The 22,412-nt window shown below is 44.6% G+C and overlaps 1 protein-coding gene across 1 annotated transcript in view; it reads right to left on the bottom strand.

Moving 5' to 3' along the window:
* Positions 1-13,921, bottom strand: part of daam1b (dishevelled associated activator of morphogenesis 1b) — a 90,314-nt gene extending 76,393 nt beyond the window's left edge. Inside the window, exon 1 of the mRNA XM_080860526.1 lies at positions 13,825-13,921. The gene's annotated coding sequence lies outside the window, so the exon portion shown is untranslated. The remainder of the gene's footprint in view (positions 1-13,824) is intronic.
* Positions 13,922-22,412: the final 8,491 nt, after the last annotated feature.

Genomic DNA, 22,412 nt, shown 5'->3' with positions numbered 1-22,412 from the left:
AAGTTGACTTGACTTCATTTGTGGACATGATTAGTCATTTTGCAGCCACTCTATCAGTCAGGGACCTTTAAACCTGTCCAAGACAATGTTTGTTTGTGTGTTTTGTTGACAACTTTCTTCACCTTATCCTAACGGTCTTAAATCGATTGAGCGATTGTCTGGTTCCCATGTGTACAAACTCTGAACTATGCCATCATGGCACAGAACAATGTAGGTTTTGAGGGAGAACAAGCATAATCCCAGGCGGGGAACAGTCTGCAAGCACAGGAAGGGCAGCTGTTCACCTTACATCCACCCAGGTATCGTCGGCTTAACCCAACCCCCATCAGGCCCTGATGCATTTATTGCTGTCTAACGTCTGGAACTTGATCAGCATCTCACATTCAGACGTAATCACTGTACTGTGCATGCCAACAGAAGATCCCTGCAGGGATTGTCTATGCTTCATTCAGCGTTAACAAACCAACTGGCACTGTGCCAGCGTCTGACTTACACCCCACCCCCATAACCCTCCAAAGCATGGCATGGCACTCTCCCCCCCCCCCCATAGTCTCAGTGGGACCCCAGCCAAAGTGCCTGTTTAACAGACTTCCATAATCTCCACCCTGTCTATTGGAGATGTATTTTACATGGCTCACGACTGACCTAAACAAAAGACTCTTGGCAGTTCACCCCTCATATTTAACAGGAACTCCTCCTCCACCTTTGTTCCTCCACCCGGGCTACAAAGGGTCCGTCTGGGCTCTGGGTGGTTGTCTGTGACCCGTCCCGTGTCGCCATGTTTGTTGCTAATACAAAAAAAGAGTGCAGCAGCAGCCAGTGGCCTGGTGACCAGCGGCAATTTGTGCCTGTTCTCATTAGCAGGGTAGTCTCAGCCTTGGCAGCACTTTCTCTCTCTCTTCCTCTCTCCCTCTCTTCCTCCCTCTCTCCCTCTCCCTCTCTCTCTCTCCCTCTCTCTCTCTTCCTCTCTCTCTCTTCCTCTCTCTCTCTTCCTCTCTCTCTCTTCCTCTCCCTCTCCCTCTCTCTCCCTCTCCCTCTCCCACTCTCTCTCTCTCTCTTTCTCTCTCTTTAACTCTCTGTATAGAGGGCCTGGAATAAGGGCTGACTTCTGGTTCCCTTTCAATTTGAAGACGTTATTAATGTGGATCTGATTGGATGTGTGCTCAGGATGTTCTCCTGCATCACCTGTTTTTAGGCTGCAGTAATGTTAAAGGATGAATACTGGTTCAATAAACACAAGTTTAACTTTAACCTCCCTCCCTCCTATCCCCCCACCCCCCCCCCCCCCCCCCCTCTCGCTCTCTCACTCTCCCTCTCCCTCCCTCCGCTCTTCTCGTTCTCTGCGTGAGGACACCGGTTTTAGGACACTGCAGCACTGAAGTGGGCCATCATTTATCATCGGGACCAGAGAGCAACAAGGGACGTGTTGCGGTGTGCTAAACTTAGCCGCTGAATCACGCGGCAGGGCTAGGCTACCTTTAAGGTTGAGCTTGATTTGATTTGAAACACAGGTCAGCCTGGATAACATAGAGGATAGCTATACCAGAGATGCATAGGGCAAACTAACCGCTGATTATAATTAAAGCAACACTATGTAACAATTTGGCACTTTTTAGAGGTATGTTTTTATAAGCAACAACTTTTGGTATAATCTTCAAATTTATTTTCACGTGAGGTAAAAAAGATCAACATATCTAGCTAGGTCACTAAAACTCCATAATGCTGCTTTAAAAAGTCTTGTCAGTAGAAAACCAGGAGCCATTTTGTGAGGGGGTTCTAATCAGCATTAGAGTCAGGCATTGCCACATTAAAACACAGTAATTGCTACTGAGAAAGCCCGTCAACTGAAGAGATCAAAACAAACAGACCACAGTAGGAGCCCCAATAAACATCAGCAGTCTGAATCAATGAAAAGTTTTCTCATTTAACTTCCCCAAAATGAGTCAAGCGGTGAACCAGGAGTGTGGTCGGTAGTTTCCTGCCATGACATCAACGAACACACACATAGAAAAGTTTCAGGCCAACTGAGGAGACCAAGAACAAAGTGAGCCTCTCTCTCTTTTCATTCACTAGAGAAGAAATACTACTTTAATTTGCCTCTTCCCGTTTCTAGAGAACGATGCGAGGAAGGAGGGGGGCCATTTTGCATCCTATTCAGCGAATGACACATGCTGATTTGACTGTAGAGAGTACTTATTATGTTCTCCCCGCTCATCCCCTGTGATGTGCTGGACTTGGCTCTCTTCTTAATGAGACCCACATCAAAGTTTTTTTTTTCCTTGGGAGGTTAACATATCTTTTATAAGTTTGGGAGATCAATCAGATGAGGGGCGGTTAACATTTGAACCCTTCTGAATTCCACCGCCTTCTCCACAAAAAAGAGGGACTTACGGCTCAGCTGAAGTACGATGGCAATTTACAAGGCTCCCAATGAACCCTGGCAAGCCTCAACGTTTAAACGACCTCCTCTTCACCTCGAAGGAATGGTGAAAGTCTCAAAGTCACCTCTGGCTCGGCTCTCAGGGAGATGAAACGCAGTACTCTCTGTGTGCTCTGCTCGTAACAGCCTTAAGGCTCCGGCAACAGTACGGCTACAGAGATCCAGGGAATTTTCACCTTCCTCAAGGTTTTTTTTTCTGGAGGTAGCTTAATTTGAAGCTTGACTTGCTGCTCTGAGCTCAAAGTACTTAGGCCTACTTCAAACGGCCTCATGCAAATCTGTTCTTAATAACCAACTACAGGAACCAAAGGTAAGACAGTCATTCAGTTTTTTTCATATGGCAAAGTTATCAAGTCCTACAAGGGTGGAGGATATATAATTTCAAGCTTCAAAAAGCAGAAATGGCGGGGTGCCCTTTTTACCTGACCAAGTCACACAAATTGTTTCCTATGCTGGGTCCCTGACAAAACTCCACCCTTTCTCTAAGCACCTGGTAAACTATAAAGTCAGGTGTTGTTGGCCTCGTCAGAAGCACGCCAAGCCCCGTTGCCACGTCACCTTGGAAACAGCAGTCGAGGTAACGAAAGAAGGGACAAACAGGTGTGGGACAAACATGTGTGGGTGGGGAGGCAGAGAGGGGGTTGAAGAACAAAACAAAACAAACTAATGCCCCAGCAGAGCACATCTGCCACTGGGAGAGAGAGGATGTCTTCCTTTGCTGGGAGGCTGGAATGGTGATAGAATGTGACAGGGGCTCAGTCATCAGCCAGCAGAAATCTAATTGAAGGTCTGGCAACAGTCCTGGCTGTCAGTTCTGTCACCGGCAACAGAGTGGAATTCAGTTACCCACAACCTTTAAAAAGGTTCCTGGATAATTCACCTATCTTTATATCTACATGTATAGCACATCTGTATATTTGGATGTCATGTGAATAAATACCATGAGGAGAAATGACTGCTGAACAAACGACTTAAAAGCACGGCAAACCACTGGGAGACCTTTTTATACTTCAAAGCTAGCCGACAGCATGCTACACATTAGAGCATTTCTGATGTTAATGTGAAAGATTCTGAATTGATCACGGAAATTCAATTAAAAAAATGTAATTGAATAACTTCAACAACTAATTTAAAGCCAATTTACTGCAACATGAATCAAAAGGTAATTTACAGACAACACTGGCCAACACACTTTGTGTAATGTTAAACATTCCTTAGGGTCATTTTTGACGCTAGCCAAGTAAAGTTCATGTAAACAAATCTTTCCATTGTGACCACCAGAGATCAGTGAATGAATGGTCAACTTACAGATGCCTATGGTAACAATCCATTGGGTCTTGTGATGCTAGCCTGGTACAGTAATATATTAGTTTGAACGTATTTTAAACGCATTTTAAAGCATGTAGTCATCCCATTAGTGAATGAACACATAGCGTTAACACTCCGCTACCTAGGTTAGCTTAATGTTAGTAGCCTGCTTGCTACCATTTCCTGCGGCATCATATTAGCCAAATACAATCCTCAGATCTTTCAAAAAGGTTTATTTGTTTTAATGAGTTAATTTTTATATTTTATTTTAAGTTGTAATTACAATGCAATAGGCTACACAATATTAAGCATTAAGACATATTCCTAATGCTGGGTTATCTTCTTTGAACAGCCGTTTACTAAAAGTCTTAAAGGGAAAATAGAGTTCAAATAAATTAATAAAAAACATAAAAGCCTAGGTGTATTGTGAATCCTTTTATAATGGAATCATTGGCCTTTGAATTGTAGCTGAATCAACTCTTGAGGCTAGTGAAGATTCACACCTCTGCAAACACATGTTGCGCTCCAAGAGGATGCTGTGCCAACTTACGGGAGGAAGGCTACCTGAACTCCTTTACAACTTTACAGCGTCGGCCACAACACTGTCTGCCTTCAGGAGACCTCTGTAATAAACGCGTTCCTCTCTCCTACCCCTACCACTACCCCCACCCGCACACGCCCCCACAGTGCCCCCTGCACCACCACCCTCCAACCCGGAGCAGCGGGGAGTTTTTTGGGGCCCTCCAGCCATGCTGCGTCTCGTCGCGGTGCCGTGGTGGGAGGATGACGCCCGGGTTTGTGTTGGCCAGAAGCCTCTGTTTATCTTATTAGCCCCGGCTGTGGTGGAGATGGAGGAGCAGAAAACGGCTGTCCTCCCTCCTCCCTCCCCGCCCACCCTCCATCTCAGCTTACACAGGGCCAGCTATGCGAGGACACCCACCCACCCACCCACCCACACACACCCACACACACACACACACACACACACACACACACACACACACACACACACACACACACACACACACACACACACACACACACACACACACACACACACACACACACACACACACACACACACACACACACACACACCAATAACAACAACAACAACAACAACAACAACAACAACAAGCAAACATCTTCACAATCCATGAAGGTTGAGGTGGAGGTTTAGGTGTCATTCCAGGGCCTTCACTGAGATGCTAATAGGTAGGCTCAGAATGGACAGTTCTGTGGGGTTCATGTAAAAGCCTTGACATGGATCTTTTCGTAGACAGCTGCATACAGCTTTCAACGACAATTACCCAAGTGCTCATTACTGAAAGGCAGGTGGTTTTAATCTGTTTTTCTATAATGTGATGGCCAGGAAGTTACTCAATTTTCAGTATATTCTTGCAAGAGGGAAGCTTGAAGGATGGTAGTGTCTACTAACCAACCATGCCGTACAACTTGACAATAAAAGAGTCGAGAACCAGAATGTCAGCTCTCTCTTTTTTTTCCTGGAGATTGAGGTCTTTTGAGGGTGTGAGCCATTCATTGTAATACTGGTCAAATATTTACCTTACCAGGAAGCCACAGCATTCAGAGCCTGGTGGAGTTATTGAAAGGATATTAAATAGCCATTCTGACATGCGACCTATACTGGCTACTCCCCTCCCCCCACCCAAGGGTTAAATTCCAGAGTGAAACCCCCGACTCCAGAGGGCCCGCCGGCTCAACCAACTGGCCCTTTAATTCATCGCTCGCAGCAAGACAGAAAACTGCATTTCACGGAGATGGACGGGAACATCTGGTAAGGCTGAACCTGAGGGAGAGTATAGGACCCTCTGCCTCCCTTTCTTTCGCGGAGAGGTAAGAGAGACTTGCTCCGGTTTTTTGAAGGCTTGGCTTTTTTCTTTCTTTTTGTACAGCACAGAACCTGAAGTAAACACAGCGGGAGACAGGGGGTCCCTCAGAAAGGTTCAAGGAGCGTGAATAAAATGGTAAACGGCCAGACAGACAGACAGTTGGTCCTGGTCTGAGGGTGGAAATGCGTTTCAGATGGTACGGTTCTGAGGAAAAGGATTTCAGTGACAGCCTCCATAAATTAAGAGCTACCCCCTTTCAGGGCTGGGGAGAGGGTTGGGTTGCCCCTTGACCTTGGAAGTGAAAAAAAAATAGGAATGGTCAACTGGGGCCCCTGACGAGAGAAGTAGCCCACTTCAGAGCCGTAAGGCATTTTACTTCACAGTAGGTACTCCAGAGAGGCGTCATTTCCCTGGTTGATTAATGCACTTTTTCGGTCACCATGAGTGCACACTGCAAAAAATGCTTTTCTAACCTAGTGTTATTACTCTTATATTGAGATGAAAAATCTAGTTGGTCTTGTTTCTAGCTATATTGTACTTACCTAGTGCTTTCTTGGTAAGGTTATTTTTACCTATTTCAAGCAAATATTACTTATTTTAAGAAATCTTAACAAGCCAAATTTGCTTAACGCACTGGCAGCCAAATTTGCTTGTTTTAAGCAGAATCCTGCTTAAATATGTAATTATTTGTCTTAAATCTAGAGGGGCATTTTTTGCAGTGCACGCTTCATAGAGAGCAGGGTGCCATATGGAGCAATGGAGCCGTGTTGTTCTGTGCAGGGTGTTCTACAGAGGATGATGACTGAATCAACTGATAAGACCAGATGTTCACTGTGCTGGGCTCCAGCGGGTGAATGGAGAAAGAGAGGGCGAGAATCTGTTTGTCTGTGTATGAGTGAGAGAAAGAGAGAGAGAAAGGGAGCAGGAGAGAGAGAGAGTGTGTGTGTGTGTGTGTGTGTGTGTGTGTGTGTGTGTGTGTGTGTGTTTGTTTTTGTGTGTGTGTGAGAGAGACAGAGCAGAGAGAGTGAGAGAGACAGAGTAGTTTCCAAGTTTGGGGTAATAACAGTCAACAGGCTGTGTGCTCATAATCTTCTTTTATCTGCAGTCAAGGACAAAGCAGGGAGAGAAAAACAAAAACTAATCAAATCAACCCCAAAACATTAATCCATTTTGCCTCGCCAAGTGGACGATGCAGGTAGGTCGTAAACACCCTCCACTCTCACGGTCAAGGGCTGGTGAAGGGGACAGGACTGAATCTCGGACACTAGCCCTCGTGGTTGGTACGAAGGGAGGAGGGCAAGCGGGACCGCTGTAGTGACAAGCGGGGCCTCAGAGAATAAATGAGGCTAAATGAGGCCATTGTCTGGCCCAAGTGAACCACACCATCCCGGAGAATGGGTCATTCAAACCGTCACACAGGCCCATTGTTGCAGCCGGGCCGGGCGGAGCCTTGACTCGCAGGAGCTGGGGAAGGACCCTTGCCGTTTTTCTCCTTCTTCTTCCTCTCTCCTCGTCTCTGGTGTGCATAACTGACACAACACAAGTCGGGGCACTATGATAGCAGTTTTGTTTTTTGCCAAATTCCGTTTTTTTTCTCCATTATAATCATCATGTCCAATCAAAAAATGTACTCAGGGCATAGGCTCCTGTGCTTTTAAACCCATTGTAGCCTAGGTTAAAGAGTGTTAGGTAGGTAGTCTAACTACAAAGACAGTATACAGTTTAATTTACTATAATTTTCTATCTAATTTTATAAAATGAAAAACATATTTAAGTTTTCTGATTTCACAACTTGTAGTGAGTCACTGAGCCCTCAATAATGTTTCTGCAGACACATCTTTGTGCTATCAGGACATAACGAGAGTTGATGTTTCATTACCTTTAGCTAGCGGTCTCTGACAATATCTTTGATGTGCCTGTGTCACTCACACAGGAAAAAATGTTGGTGATAAAAAATGGTGATGTCCTTTTTACCAACTGCATTTTGTGGTTCTGTCCATGTCCCCTGCATTGTGGAAACCATAGGGCCCAACTCTAGGTACACTGTATGATACACTACACAATAACTACATCAACGCTAGGTACACTGTATGATACACTACACAATAACTACATCAACGCTAGGTACACTGTATGATACACTACACAATAACTACATCAACGCTAGGTACACTGTATGATACACTACACAATAACTACATCAACGCTAGGTACACTGTATGATACACTACACAATAACTACATCAACGCTAGGTACACTGTATGATACACTACACAATAACTACATCAACGCTAGGTACACTGTATGATACACTACACAATAACTACATCAACGCTAGGTACACTGTATGATACACTACACAATAACTACATCAACGCTAGGTACACTGTATGATACACTACACAATAACTACATCAACGCTAGGTAGACTGTATGATACACTACACAATAACTACATCAAAAAGGACCATTTATTTCACCCAGCATGACGCACACAGAGGGGGAAGCACACAGACCAAAATGTCCAAAACCGAAAAAGTTCCCATGGGTGGGCCTTGGGGAAACCAAAACACTGTGGCCTTGTCTAAAAACACATCCAAAATGTTTAGAGTTCTGTGTGCAATGGGTGTAGCTAGTTCCCGTCTTTAGTTTGAAGAGCAGACGTGCATTTTCAAAACGCTGTGAATGTTTAGGGAGCATGTGAGGATCCTTGGAAAATCCACGAGTCAGGTCTTGGCTTGTTTCCATGGATACAGAGTATGGGCTTGGAGGGAGGTTGAGGGGGGGGGGGAGAGGGTTTGGACTGTGAGGCATAAGGGAACCAGCCACAGCGCTCAGGTCATTAACAGGCTCCAATTGATCACAGCGCAATTCGTGATTCAGAGATTATGTCAGTGCATCAGCAACTATTGATCCAGGAGAGACAATAATGAAAGGGACTGAACCAGGACAAGTTCACAGGGTACACTGCAAAAGCTTGGTGGTAAGCCACTGTGCATACGTGTATGTGTGTGTGTATGTATGTGTGTGTGTGTGTGTGTGTGTGTGTGTGTGTGTGTGTGTGTCTGTTTATGTCCACGACATAAACGGACAATACTCCAGGCCTTGATCGTCGGTCGACTCTCTTATTTTTCTGATTCCGACCCCAGCTCGGAACAATGCCACTCTGCTGAGCCAGCAGCCCTCGATGTGTGACGAGTCGAGTGAGGCGAGCGGAGCGGAGTTGTCCCTAGACCACCCCGCGAGCGCCGAGCGGAAACAATTACGGCTCCCGGTGGCGTCTCCCCTTTCGCCTCATTTGCAAACATAAGCTGTGGAGGCGGCGATGGCCCCGCCCTCCGACATAGAACTCTCCCGTGTGTGTGTGGCGGACTTGTGAAACACAACACCCCACTAATTAACCATCCCCGTCTAGATACAAGCAACGCTCACACACAGGTGCACACTTACACACTCACATGCTATTCCACAGAGACACAAAGAAACAGACAAACACATCCAAAACACACCTGGAACTAACACACACCAGTCAGACCCATAACCTTGAATGTACGGTCATGACACCTCTTATCCAAAATCTATAAAGGCAGACTGCTCTCTTCCACATCACACTACACACCTACTTCAAAACTACACATCCACTCAATGGGAACACAGTAAAGCGGTCTGCCTGGATCTTAAAACACTCTAAGGTCCAAGGCCTTTTAGACTTTAGACTTAGCCTTTTAGAAGTTGTCTGACATGCCTTGATGTTTTTGTACATTTTGCTTAACTAAAAACATTGATGCACAAATGGAATATATGATTCTATTCTAGAAGACCTCAGCAATAATATTAGAAAAGGGTTCAATGTTTCCGTGGTTGTTCTTTTTATGTCTCTAAGACGAAAACTCTTAAAAAAAATATCCCGGACGAGGGATATCGACCTTAGACCTTAGATGAGGCTGCAAAGGCCCATCAGAGGGAAGACTGCCTGGGAAAAGGTATGTTACACATAATAAAACTAAGTACCGGTAAGGGGCAGAGAGCGGAGAGCACATTCTGTTCAACAGCTCAGTTGTCCCAATCAATCAGTGGGTGAAGGTGAGGTGAAGGCAGGGTGAAGGGTCCAGATTCGGAAACCCACTTGCACATCTAACTTGATGTTGATGAAGCCCCCAATCAAGGCCGGGAGGTCTAAGAGAGCGTGGCGGTCATTGTTGAGCTCAGCGGTACGTGCAGACCTCTGGCAAGCCTCTCTCTTCTGGTCCTCCATCTAATTATCGGCTCAGTCTGAGACAGCAAGAGGCAAAGAGCACATCTTAAACAGAGTTAGGGATGCTGACTGTCCCATTTGCTATGGACCTGCCAGCACGCAAGGTCGATGGGGGGGGGGGGGGGGGGGGGGGGGGGGGTGGGGGTGGGGGGTGAGAGAAAATAATAAAAAAAACAAGGCCGCTGTGTTCTTGAAAGGCACGGTCAGAGTGTTCCCTGAAAAAATTGTCCACTCATGCGGTCTCAAGGCACTCGCTCTCTCAGAGCTGAGGGGGTCAACGCAGGACAGGGGCCGCAACTGAACCCCCAAAGGGGAAACCCGTAACCACACACACACACACACACACACACACACACACACACACACACACACACACACTAGGGTTGTGCCGATGGACGATATCATCGTCCATCGTCATTTTTGACCCACCATCACGATGGATGGTAACCATCGTGATGCCACTCCCCCCCCCCCCCATATGAATTAAAGTCAGGCATGAAAATTAAATAGGCTACTGCTACAATATGCCAATATTGGCTTATTTAGGGCCAATAGTTTTCCGCATAAAAAAAAAAACAGCCGTAAAATGCCTTTCCGCACGTTAACTGTATGAAAACTTTCTGTTGATAGTGATGTTGCCTAGCAACGTCGTCTGCGTACCGGCTGCAGCTCCCTTAGGATAGTGACAGTTCAGTTTGTCGCCAAGTAGTTGACCGTACTGTGCCTTATACATTTCCAATGCTTCTTGTTCGACCTGTATGTGAGGCATTATGTGCATACCTAATGAAAGTAAGGGTTTTCATGAAGTTGCTAATGTGATAGATTGTGTATTAAATACCAAATTTTGGGCTACCTGCGAGTGCTATCAGTAGTAATTAGCATGCTAAGCGGAGATTTAGCTATGTTCTGTTCTTATGTTGATACGCTGTAATAAAGATGTTCAATCCTGTTAAGATTTCGACTGGATGAGATATGAATGAGATCCATGTTGCCTAGTGTAATGGTCCACTATTATATGTATCTATATGTAACTAAGCTGCTCCTGCGTCGGGAAACTTGTCAACAGAAATATGACGTTCAACTTTAGCGAAAGCATTAACTTCAGCGCAATGGCTACAAAATAGAATAGACACGAAGGTGTTGATATAAACAGTACAACCCACCCTTACCACACCCCCCCCCCCCCCCCCCCCCCCCCCCCCCGACGAGACGATATCATCGTCCATCACGATGTTTCAATGTAAACATCGTCTTCTGTCAAATAAGGAGACATCGCCCAACCCTAACACACACACATATGTGCACATCCTCACACAGACGCACACACACACACATATGCACTCACACACACACATATGCACTCACACACACACACACACACACACACACACATGTGCACATCCTCACACAGACGCACACACACACACATATGCACTCACACACACATATGCACTCACACACACACACACACACACACACATGTGCACATCCTCACACAGACGCACACACACACACACACACATATGCACTCACACACACATATGCACTCACACACACATATGCACTCACACACACACACACACACACACACACACACACTCAAAGTGTTTTCCTTTTCTCAGAGCTCAAAATGGTGTGTGGTTTATTGCCCCTAACTTGTGGATGGTGTTTAAAAAGAACGAAAGAAAGCCTACAGCCTCCTTGTCAGCCACTAGACCTCTTTCCCTGCAACAGTACAGCTCGACTTGCTCAATTTCAACCGCCACCTACAGGGACACCTTTCAAAGGCCCATTTAACATCAGGCTTTCTGCAGGGCAACATATCTAAATAGCTCCAGAGACATCTGGTTACAACAACCATCAACATTCTCCTGCAACATTCTCTTTGTGTTCTTCTCCTGCTTTTCCTCTTCCTTACACACACACACACACACACACACACACACACACACACACAGACACACACATCACACACACACATCACACAGACACACACAGACACACACACACAAACTTGTCTTAGCCTGAGAGCTTCCCCAACCATGGAATGCAGCCCGTACGGAGACTCCTCAGCATCACAGAATGTCCCGTGAGATAGAGGAATGTGGTCAGAGAGAAGATTAAAGCACTCAGGGTTGGAGGCTGACGCACCTTCTCACTCTCACAGATTTGGATGCTGGATCAAGGCAGATGGGGCAATGGACAGGGAGGCTGGACTTTCTAGCAAGGACACACATCTGAGGTGTTGCCCAGGTCAACGGCGACCACAGAGAATCGCATTACACGCTGGTGTTGACACACACACACACACACACACACACACACACACACACACACACACACACACACACACGCACACACACACACACGCACACACACACACACACACACACGATGTCCACATGCATGCGTGTACAGACATGATTTACAAGCGTGGAATCCCACTGAATGGCAGACATTGGGGGGGGTGGGGGGTGCGACGACTTGCGTGAGTCTGTAACTTTACGGCTGCTCAGTGGTGAAAAGATGTTCACATATGGTCCATTTGACATGGCTGGGTAGGAGGAAAAGCGCAATAGTAAAAGTGGACATAAACAAGACTTAATCTTGGAGAATCTCCAGTAACTGACATTTAAACACGGCCCAGATTACTGTAGTTTCTGACCACTGCTCCTGCGTTGTGTGTGTGTGTGTGTGTGTGTGTGTGTCAAGCATGAAGTGTGGGATATATTGTTTGTCCATTTTACAATTCAAGTGAAGTTACTATTGAGGAGATGAAAGTACGCTGAATCATTGAGTTTTCGGTCAGATATCCGTTGCGACGTACACGCTAGTCTCTTTCAACCTCACAAGAGCTCATTGGTTAAATGGCTCTAGTTATTCAGCAGCACTGAATGCATGGCTTTTCTTAAATGGAGTTTGAAGGCCTGTGACAAAGTTCTCCCTCATTTAATATATCTGACGACTTATGCTTTAACGAGGCAACCAAGAACACATCTGAGGCGAGGTTGTATTTGATGGGTGGATGAAGACAGTATAAAGAACTTCTTTCATGGACTATCCTACTGAAAGCCTAACAAACAACATTATGGAAAGACATCATTGAAAATATTCTTAAGACTGGGAAGACCTGTAGGCTACCCTTTCCAGCAGGCATGTTGTGTTAAACGATACAGATGACCCAGGCCCAAGGCGCAGTGTGTGGTTAAATATTGTTTGGGAGAGGAGATATTTTTTGCCCAACGCAAATGGAACATGTGTTGTGTCTGCGTTATGTTCCAGTGGCCTCTTGTTCCCTGGCCCGAGCAAGACACAGGGCTTGCATGCCTTCCTGTCCCCTTCTCAAGGGGCATAGGTTATTGGGACGATAACAGAGAAGTGATCATGGAATCTGGATTTGGATTTTACTTGTTACGTTGTGCAAAGTTACCAAGATCAGCGTCCCAATGACACCCTTGTTTTTTTCACAGTCAGTTGACAGACGCCGTCTTTGCAGCGTAGGCTACAACTCCGGTTTCAAATGACTAACCACCATTTGTCTGAGTAAACATGCGTGCACCGGCTGGTTGTATTGAGTCTTTGTGGAGGCAAATAATGCTTGCAAATTTTTGCAAATCGGATTGTCCGATTTATCAGCTGACTGGAAAACTCATGTAACAATCCAGACGAAGAAAACTTTTAGCTCATACATATTCTAACGTGGTAACTTACTCGCTTTAAATAATGTATCACATCTTTCTTGGTAGACCTTTTAGAAAATGGCTAGCAGTGTAGAACACGTTTAGTGAAGGGCTGTTCAGTTGCAGATTTTTTTCACATTTAACTATTTCTAATGACAGGGATGTCTGTTCAGTTGTTCGCTGCGGCAGAGTTCGCCGAAATTTCTCTATAATCTGATCGAATGCTATGTCAAAATAGTATCTTTTGCAAACACTTTAACTTGAAAGCCGCAAGTAAATAATCATACCTTGACCGTTGTTAGTCCATAACTCATTCGAACTCCGCTTTCTCGCATGAAAAAGCAATAGAATACGGCTTTCACTCCACAGAGTATACAATCCGACTGCCACAGGTGACATCATCCGTTTTGCCACACAGCCATTCGCGCATGGACAAAGGATGTCTATCCCGATGTTTCATGGGAATTGTAGTGTGCTGCACATTAGGGAAGTCCCCCTCAAACTGTTTTTTTTTTACGGAATTTGTTTTTCCACGTGGATGTCACTGAGTTTAGCTGGGTTTCAAAACACGGACACCCAAGAGGCACAACATACTTTGTCCCTAGTGGTTTCATTATAAAAACACTTTTTTATTCTACAGATAGCCCTGCGTGTGGTTTGTTGTCATTGTGAAGGGTTGCCTTGTGCTCTGTGGTAAAACATTGTGTTCCCCTGTACTATTCATTTTAGCACAGCTTGGAATGTCATTATGTGATCCTTTTCCTGTTATAAACATAATCTGTCTATGAACCTTTTCATAATAGAGAGTAAACTCATAAACCTAGTGACCACATTTTAACAAACAGCATAACACTTATAGTTCTGAATTAGAGACACTGCCCATCTCCAAAGTACACAGACTGAATACAAGCATTGTTGTTGACTTCTGTGTATATCAGCTGAAACTATGGTAGCTATTATGCAGCCCCTGAGTAAAATCATGGTAGGTCTTGTGTGAGGGTTTAGAAGAAGGTGCCCTATTTCTATACAGCTGAGAGACTCTTTCGGTCTTCTGTCGCCCTGCTGACTTTCTGCAATGAGATTATTCAGCCTCTATAAATGCTCCCTCTCTTTTCCCCGTGGCCTGTTCTGTTCTGTTCCTCACCCAGGCTGAATGAGCAGGACCCAGGCAGGCATAGACCGGAGCCTCAGTGATAGCGCATTTGCCTGCAGGATACTTTGGAGGGACCAAAAGTGTCTTTGCCAGAGGCCAGAAGTGCAGACCCTGGGAGTTTTCACAATCAAAACAAAAAAAAGCATGGAGACATTTCCCCCAGACTAAAAAAACTGCATGATGGTATGTAGTTGCTGATACGTAATTGAGTGAAAGCCCCCAAAGGAATCTAAAGCCTTCCTCCTCCTCAAAGATATCACATAGATGGGAATACACTCCCTTTGGTGAGTGTTATTTTGAGCGTAAACATTCCTACTGGAATGTGCTGTCTGCTGTCAGTGTTCTTTGGCAGATGTTCCCCACACATAATATATCATTGGGAGGACAACACAGCCTTTTTAATCCCATTCGGTGCTTTGATGAAATTACACACACACAAGTTGACCACCACGTAAAGAGTTAAATCTGTGGCCGACTAGGTTACTGAGTTTACTGTCATGCACCAGAACACCCGTTTTCGCAGCGCCATGGTTTCAAAATAAAAACAAACCCTAAAACAGAGATCCGGGGGAGTGAAAGGCGGAGGATCAACGAGCATTCCGTACATGATGACTCCTCCTCGCCGAATCAGAGACCGAACACGAAGACCTGACTGAGCCTCAGAAAAGATTTTTTAAAAGAGCCTGGAAAGAATTCAATAGCTCTGGCTGCCCAGATCCCTCTGAAAAACCTCATCTGGCTTTGGAAGGGGGGCGGGGGGGGGGGGGGGGGGGGCTACAATGCGAGTCAGGAAATCGTAAGACAGAGTAAGCTCACCAAGATCAAGTTGGAAAAACATTCCAAAGCCCATGTTATTACTAATAACATTAATAAGATGGCATAACCTTGGTGCTTTCTATTTGTGTCTGTGGGTGAGTGAGAAAAAAAAAAATGACATTGCGGTAAAGGTTTTTTTGTGCAGCTCAGTATTCGGACTCTCCCATTAGCCATGAGTTAGCACATTGTGTGCACATGTATGTGTGGCCCAAGCATGTGCGTGCCCGAGTTGAACTTTTGCGTCTCAAGTGAGACTCGTTCAGGCAGGCCAGGTGAAGAGAAGAGGCTGGATGGGCCTGGATTTATGACCACAGCAGCACAGAGGACCGTCGACGGAGAGGCCTTGGAGAAGTCTTGACACTCTCGAAGGAGCCAGCTGTTCATATAGTGTACAGGTGGTCGTGGTGACAAGTCCAGCAGTTGTGGAATGCCTGCTCTCCCCTTTGCTTCAGTGGAAGTACTGCCGTTCCAATCCTGCGACGATCTATGTCCTAGCCCAGGGGTGTCAGACTCAAATACACAGAGGGCCAAAATAAAAAAAAATGGGTGTATGTCGAGGGCCGGACAGTCGGGCAAGTGCTCCCTAAATTGACGTATGCTATTTGTGGTGCGTTCGACATACCAGCGGCCGCGGCAGACAAGCTCTGATAGATAAACAGATGGATACTTTATGAATCCTGAGGGAAAATTAGGCAAACCAAATAAAATGTCACTGTTGCTCATTCAAATCAATGGAACTTTTTGCAACATTCATAGGAGCTGGCGGGCCAGATTAAATGGCTTGCCGGGCCTGATCAGGCCCCCGGGCCTTGAGTTTGACACATGTGTCCTAGCCAATCTTCTTCAGCCATGACAAGCAAACAGATAAGGTTATGGTGAAGACAGAAGCTTTGAGGTGATTCTCTGTGCATTCCATCGAAAAAAAATTGGACCCTCTCAAAATATCTGGCCTGTCAGCATAAAAATGGAAACTGAAAGAGAAACTGATATCATTTCTCCATTCATTTGTTTATACGGTCCCATATGCCTTAACGCGAGAGGACATTCTTATCATGGCTGGGTTAAAAGTTACACATATTGATGTTTTTACAACAGAACATATGGTCTAATGTGTCTTAGATTTCACTTGATAATGGCAGAAGTATGTATGTATGTAGTATGCACGCTTTCCCAAACCAAAAATAATATTTGAAAAGGGCTTTGTAAAAAAAAAAAGGGCTTGGAACTTATAGCCGTTGAGACGTGCCCCTGAGAGTGGAGCTCATGGGCCCGAACTGGGGGATGCCAATGAACCATTAAAGGCACCCAGTGCAACTTTATGTAAACATTCAATGAAAAATAAACATTCAATTTCTAGTCTTTTTTGCACGTAGTAAGTTTCAATAACTCCATACCATTACATATCGACATTCAAGGAGCAAAGATGAGAAGTCGTTGTGTGGTGAGAACTGATAGAAAATCGTAAACAACAACAATCGCCGGTGGGGAGAAGCCATTTTTCCATTGACTGGAACCTGCTTTATTTATTGTAGGTTACCAAAAAATAAAGAAAATGGCGGCGATTGTTGTTGTTATCGATTTTCTATCAGTTCTCACCACACAACGACGTCTCATCTTTGCTGCTTGAATGTCGGTATGTAATGGTATGGAGTTATTGAAACTTACTAGGTGTAAAAAAGACTAGAAATTGAATGTTTATTTTTAAGCCTCGAAAGTTGCACTGGGTGCCTTTAAGTCGAGCAGCAAGAGGCGTCCCCCCCCCCCCCCCCCCCCCCCCCCCCCCCCTATTCCATCAGCCGTCCATGTGCTCCGATGCTGCACGCAGCAGCTGTGTTTTCGTCCTCCGGTTGTGGAATCTAATAAACAACACTGAGAAGAGAAGGGACCTACCTGACTTTAAAGGGACTAAAAAAACTAAAGTTTCCCCAGAGGGGCTGGTCCGCTAAGCGATTCTCCGCCTGTCGCCGCGCTCCTGAGAAAGGGGGCAAGAGGGCCTCGCTCAGTGGGGTGGCTTATCGTCAAAAGCCACAGCATAAACAGACGACTGAGGAATGGTCACTGAGGAGCGCTTGCTAATCTGGTATTAAGATAACCATCAAAACACACGCTGGGCTACCTGTGGAGTTTCAGGAGTCCAGGCAGGAACCTCACGAAGGAGCATGATGATGAGGAGTTTGAGGACATTTATTTTTTTATGGATAAAATAATGTCCTGACCTGCTCATTGTCAACAAGGCCTAATGGAACTTGTTGGCAATCACCTTCACGCATTGACTACAGACAATGTACTGTTTTTTTCTAATAAGTCAGACATTATCATTTTAAATTGTGTTTAAGATACTTCAGCTCTCCCCCTTCACTGCAAGCTGATAGAGAGAGAAAGTAAAAGCATTTATCCTTCTTACGGCCATAACAGCAGAAACTATTTTTTTTGTTACACAAGGGAATTGATGTTGAATTCCTCGTGCTTCCCACAGTGGCCAACCCTCTTACTGTCACATGCAAGTACTCACGCCCAACAACCTAACCAATACAACACAACACCTAACCTAACCAATACAACACCAGCTCAACATACCTAACCTAACCAACACAACAACTGTCCACCCATAGATCCTGAGCAGCAGGGTACAACAATGACACACAACTGGCTGGAGGCAGCCGCAACACGAGCCGTTATGTTGTACCCAGGATATGTAAAGGCACTCCTTCACAGTTCAGCCTGCTCTGTCTACAGCAGGAGACAACATCAACAACAACAACAACATCAAAGCTGTCTTCGTGAGCATTCTAGAACTTTCTCAAGCAGGATGGAAAGTATGATTCCATTGATGAAAAACAGTTATGTCAAGAAGTGTTTAACGGTTTACTTGAAGATGCCATCAATTTTGCACATGTCACTTCACATGCCTTTACCAGTCAGGTATTTCACCTATGTCTATACCTGAGGACACGTGTGATGTTGGAACAAGACAATGCGTACAAATGGCTTTGACCTGATGTCAACACACGGCGTACTTCCTTCACCACACATTCTTTTCAGTAATCATCACATCTGTGGAGCACATCACATGGTCAGCAGATCAAAGCACAGGCTCTCAATGTGTTGGATTGCTTCTGACAACCGTGCATAATTCAAACACAGGTGCCAAAACTGAGGACGTTTTAGTGGCAGTGCTTAAAACATAGCAGCACGGGTGTTTGCAACTGAGAGAAACCAAACTCAAGTTCAACATGGCTTCCTGGCCTTCCTGGAAACGCATAAATGGCTAAACTGTTTCAGAATGGTTCAATTTACTATGAAGCGATTTTCACAGTGTGGCTTTGCAATATACAGGCTCTGGCTGCCAGTGATAAAGATGTTGGTGGGTGGGCAAGACCAAGCCCAGAGATCATGTGACCAAAGGAGATCGTGTTGGGTCGTTGGAGTTTGAGATGAGGGGGTGGTGGTGTGGCCTTCTCCCTGACGCGATAACTGAATACATTGTCTTCTCCCAGGTCTTGTGTGGCGCTCCTCCCTTACATATTATGACATGGCGACTTGGTCTGACCTTCCTCATGAATGTCCATGAGGAGGAGGTGTGTTGGCTGGGGGATGGCTGACTTGTGCTTACTGATGGTCACAATTAAAGCTGTGAGATTATCTTTTCTCTATAATATTTCAATTCAATTCAATTTTATTTGTATAGCGCCATAACAATACAATTGCCTCTAGGCGCTTAACAGAGCCCAGAGCCTAAACCCCCTTAGTGCATGCACAATGGCAACAGGGGCAAGGAAAAACTCCCTGTTAGGCAGGAAGAAACCTTAAGCAGAACCACGGCACATAAGGGGGGACCCATCTGCTTGAGGTCGGACGGGTGGAGACAGGAAGGTGGGAAGGGGGGAAGGGGGAAAGGGGGGAAGGGTGAGATTTTCATTCCATAATTATTATATCGCTGGAGTTCTCAAGCACTGAACTCATTTCCAAGCACACTCATTCATCATGCCGTCTCTATAACTGATGTTAATTCTGCACCAGAAAAAAAAAAAAAAAAACATTTCCTCATCTCAATAATTTCACAGCATGGTGTGCTTTTGGTTACTGTATAATCCTGATATGTAATAAGCACATTTATACGCTTTTCAAAGCCATACCTAATTTCAGTGTACGTACAATACCAGTTTGTAACCCGTAGACTCTAAATCATCCTCCTGTCTACACGTTGTATTCTCCACTAGGCAATGACCTCCCCCTTCACATCAGACAATGGCCAAGCTCCCCTCAGGTGGGAGACTGACTCTGGTCAGCGTGACCCTTGATTGATATTGAACAGGACAGATAAGTGCACCTAGTGGAGACCACATTGGGCCCAGAAGAAAGGAAGAGACAGAGAGTGAGAGAGAGAAAGAGAGTAAGTGAGAGAGAGTGAAAGAGAGAGAGTGAGAGAGAGATAGAAAAATAGAGCGAGAGAGAGTGAAAGAGAGAGAGTGAGAGAGAGATAGAAAAATAGAGCGAGAGAGAGTAAGTGAGTGAAAGAGAGAAAGACCACAGTGCACATTTAAAGTGAGGAAAAAGGTCCGTTCAATATTTACTGAACTTGATATATTGTTATTGTATGGTTGCTGACTGTCATTTTCTCTTCTGCCAACAAAGATTTTTATCATTACTGCTTTTCTTTTTCCCCCTGTGAATACCTCAATGCTGTGGTACCGTATCTGAAAAATACTGTCCACGTTGGCGACTCTAGAAAGGGACCTACATGATACCACAAAAACAGAATATATGCCTTAAGAATACAAGATGGTGTAGTCTATAGCTTAACAGAAACAAAGGACTTGTCATGCTAACCAAAGGCTATATGTGACTTCCTCCCCAAAATATTGTCTCTGGACAAACCTCATGTCACTCTAAAAATCTGGCCTTCTTCCAACACATTTCAACTGAGCATATCAGTTTACAAACTTTCTGAGAACACATTTTTGACATATCAGAGTTGAGTCGGGTCTATTTTAAATTACAACAGCAAAGCAGCCCTTTTAAAATGCTCTTATTTTAATGTGGCAATAAATCATAGTTGCTGAACTGCCCCTACACTCCTCAGATCTGTCTTATTTTGTCACACAACGTTGTATATTTGAGAGCATGTTGGTGCTGAATAATGGCTCACGTAAGTGGTCATATAGATAAGCGAGATGCAGAGAGAGCCTCCTCTGCCACGGTGACTTATCACGCGTCCATGGGGAGGGCCGTGCTGGTCTGTTTCCCGTCAGATTTCCGACATGGGGGCTCTTACCACTCCCAACCCCCTCACCCCCATTTTCCACACATACTCTAGCAGGAAATAGTAATCTTTTTGTATGAGTGGTTTTTGAAGTAGGTTCTCTGGTTTCTTGTGCTAACACTAGATATAATTTGAATACAGATAGTCTAGTTGCGATGCTGTGATTTTAGTTCAATGAGAGTACCTGAGATCATTTCATAACAGCAAGTCAGAAGTGTTCTAAAAATATGAATAATAAAAAGTTCATTACAGTTCTACTCAGGTCAATGTTGTGCAGGTGCAGGTTTTGCAGTTACTGTTATGACTAAGTTCACTTACAGTCATGAAAAATCTAGGAACTCCTCACTGGACACTAACTATTTAAAAAAAAAAAAGTTTTACAATGAATCATATCATTTTTGGATTTATTTAAATGTAATGCCACCAATGGCAAAACAATCTGCGATCTGTTAAGTTTAAAACACAACCATCTACATCTTGAATTCTAGGGGTTAACCTTTCTTGGCTATGACCACTAAAGCCTATTTGAGAGTAGGCTACAGTCTCTAATGGGTTTTGGCCCAAAGCTCGACACAATGTGGAGATTTAGTGAAATGGGTTGATCCCAAACGGTTCTTTGAGTAAGCAAAGACTGATAGAAGACCAACAATAGCTTTCATTTTTATTTCGTTAGGTCTGCTACTGAAACAAAATAAAGCCCTGTAATTGCACTTTATAGTGTAAGCCCATATTATTTATTTCATTTAGACACCACAGCAATGGCAATGCATTGATGTCCTGATCAAAGCAGAAGACACATCCCCCCAAACAACCCCGAGTGAGCATATCACAATGAATAATTAATGGGAGCAGTCAGCTGCATAATTGCTAGATATCTAGATATACCCCTTAAATACAATTTAAGACCGTTACCATCTGGGGTGATGGCGACTCCCATTCCATATTGCTCATGCTCCTGCCCAACACAGCTGCCGCGCGCACCCAAGGGATTGCGGGAATGCCAGGCTTCCACCACAGAAGCCCCGTGGGCTCTTTGTGAGCTCATCTGTGTCTCCTCACCCCCAATTAAGCAGACATCACTGTCAAATGATACTCCGTGATGGTCAACCGTATGGGTAATTGTGCTTGGTTTAGCTTTCGCTCGCCATATGTTTTCATTTCATTTGAAGCACTGATCGCCACCAGCGCAGTTTGAAATGCAGACCCGCGTTGCGAAGCTTTTTTTGCAAGAATGCCACTGTTTCGGAGGACCAAGGGGGAAGAGAAATGTCCTTGGTTTTTACACGCCATCATAGCGACAGGACTACACTTAAAAATAAATCACGTATGCTAAGGTAGTGACTTGAAAAAATAAATCACGTATGCTGAGGTAGTGATTTGACGATGTAATATTAGTTACATTTCTAATGTCTCTTAACCAATCGCTACCTCAGAATAATAAGGTTCTATCTGCGTTCAGGTCAGTTTTGAGATATTGAGGTTTAAAGTTTTAGCATTGCATTTACCAAAACTGACAAATGGGGCACATTTTTCAGAATAAAACACTCAATTTTTTTTTTTTTTTTTTAAACACCTTAAATAATGTTCATAAATTATGCCAGAATAGGAATATGTAAATAACTCAATTTTGACAAAAATGTCAG

The sequence above is a fragment of the Sprattus sprattus genome, assembly GCF_963457725.1.
Source record: "Sprattus sprattus genome assembly, chromosome: 2".
Lineage (NCBI taxonomy): Eukaryota > Metazoa > Chordata > Actinopteri > Clupeiformes > Clupeidae > Sprattus > Sprattus sprattus.
This window is presented reverse-complemented; position numbering and strand designations above follow the sequence as displayed.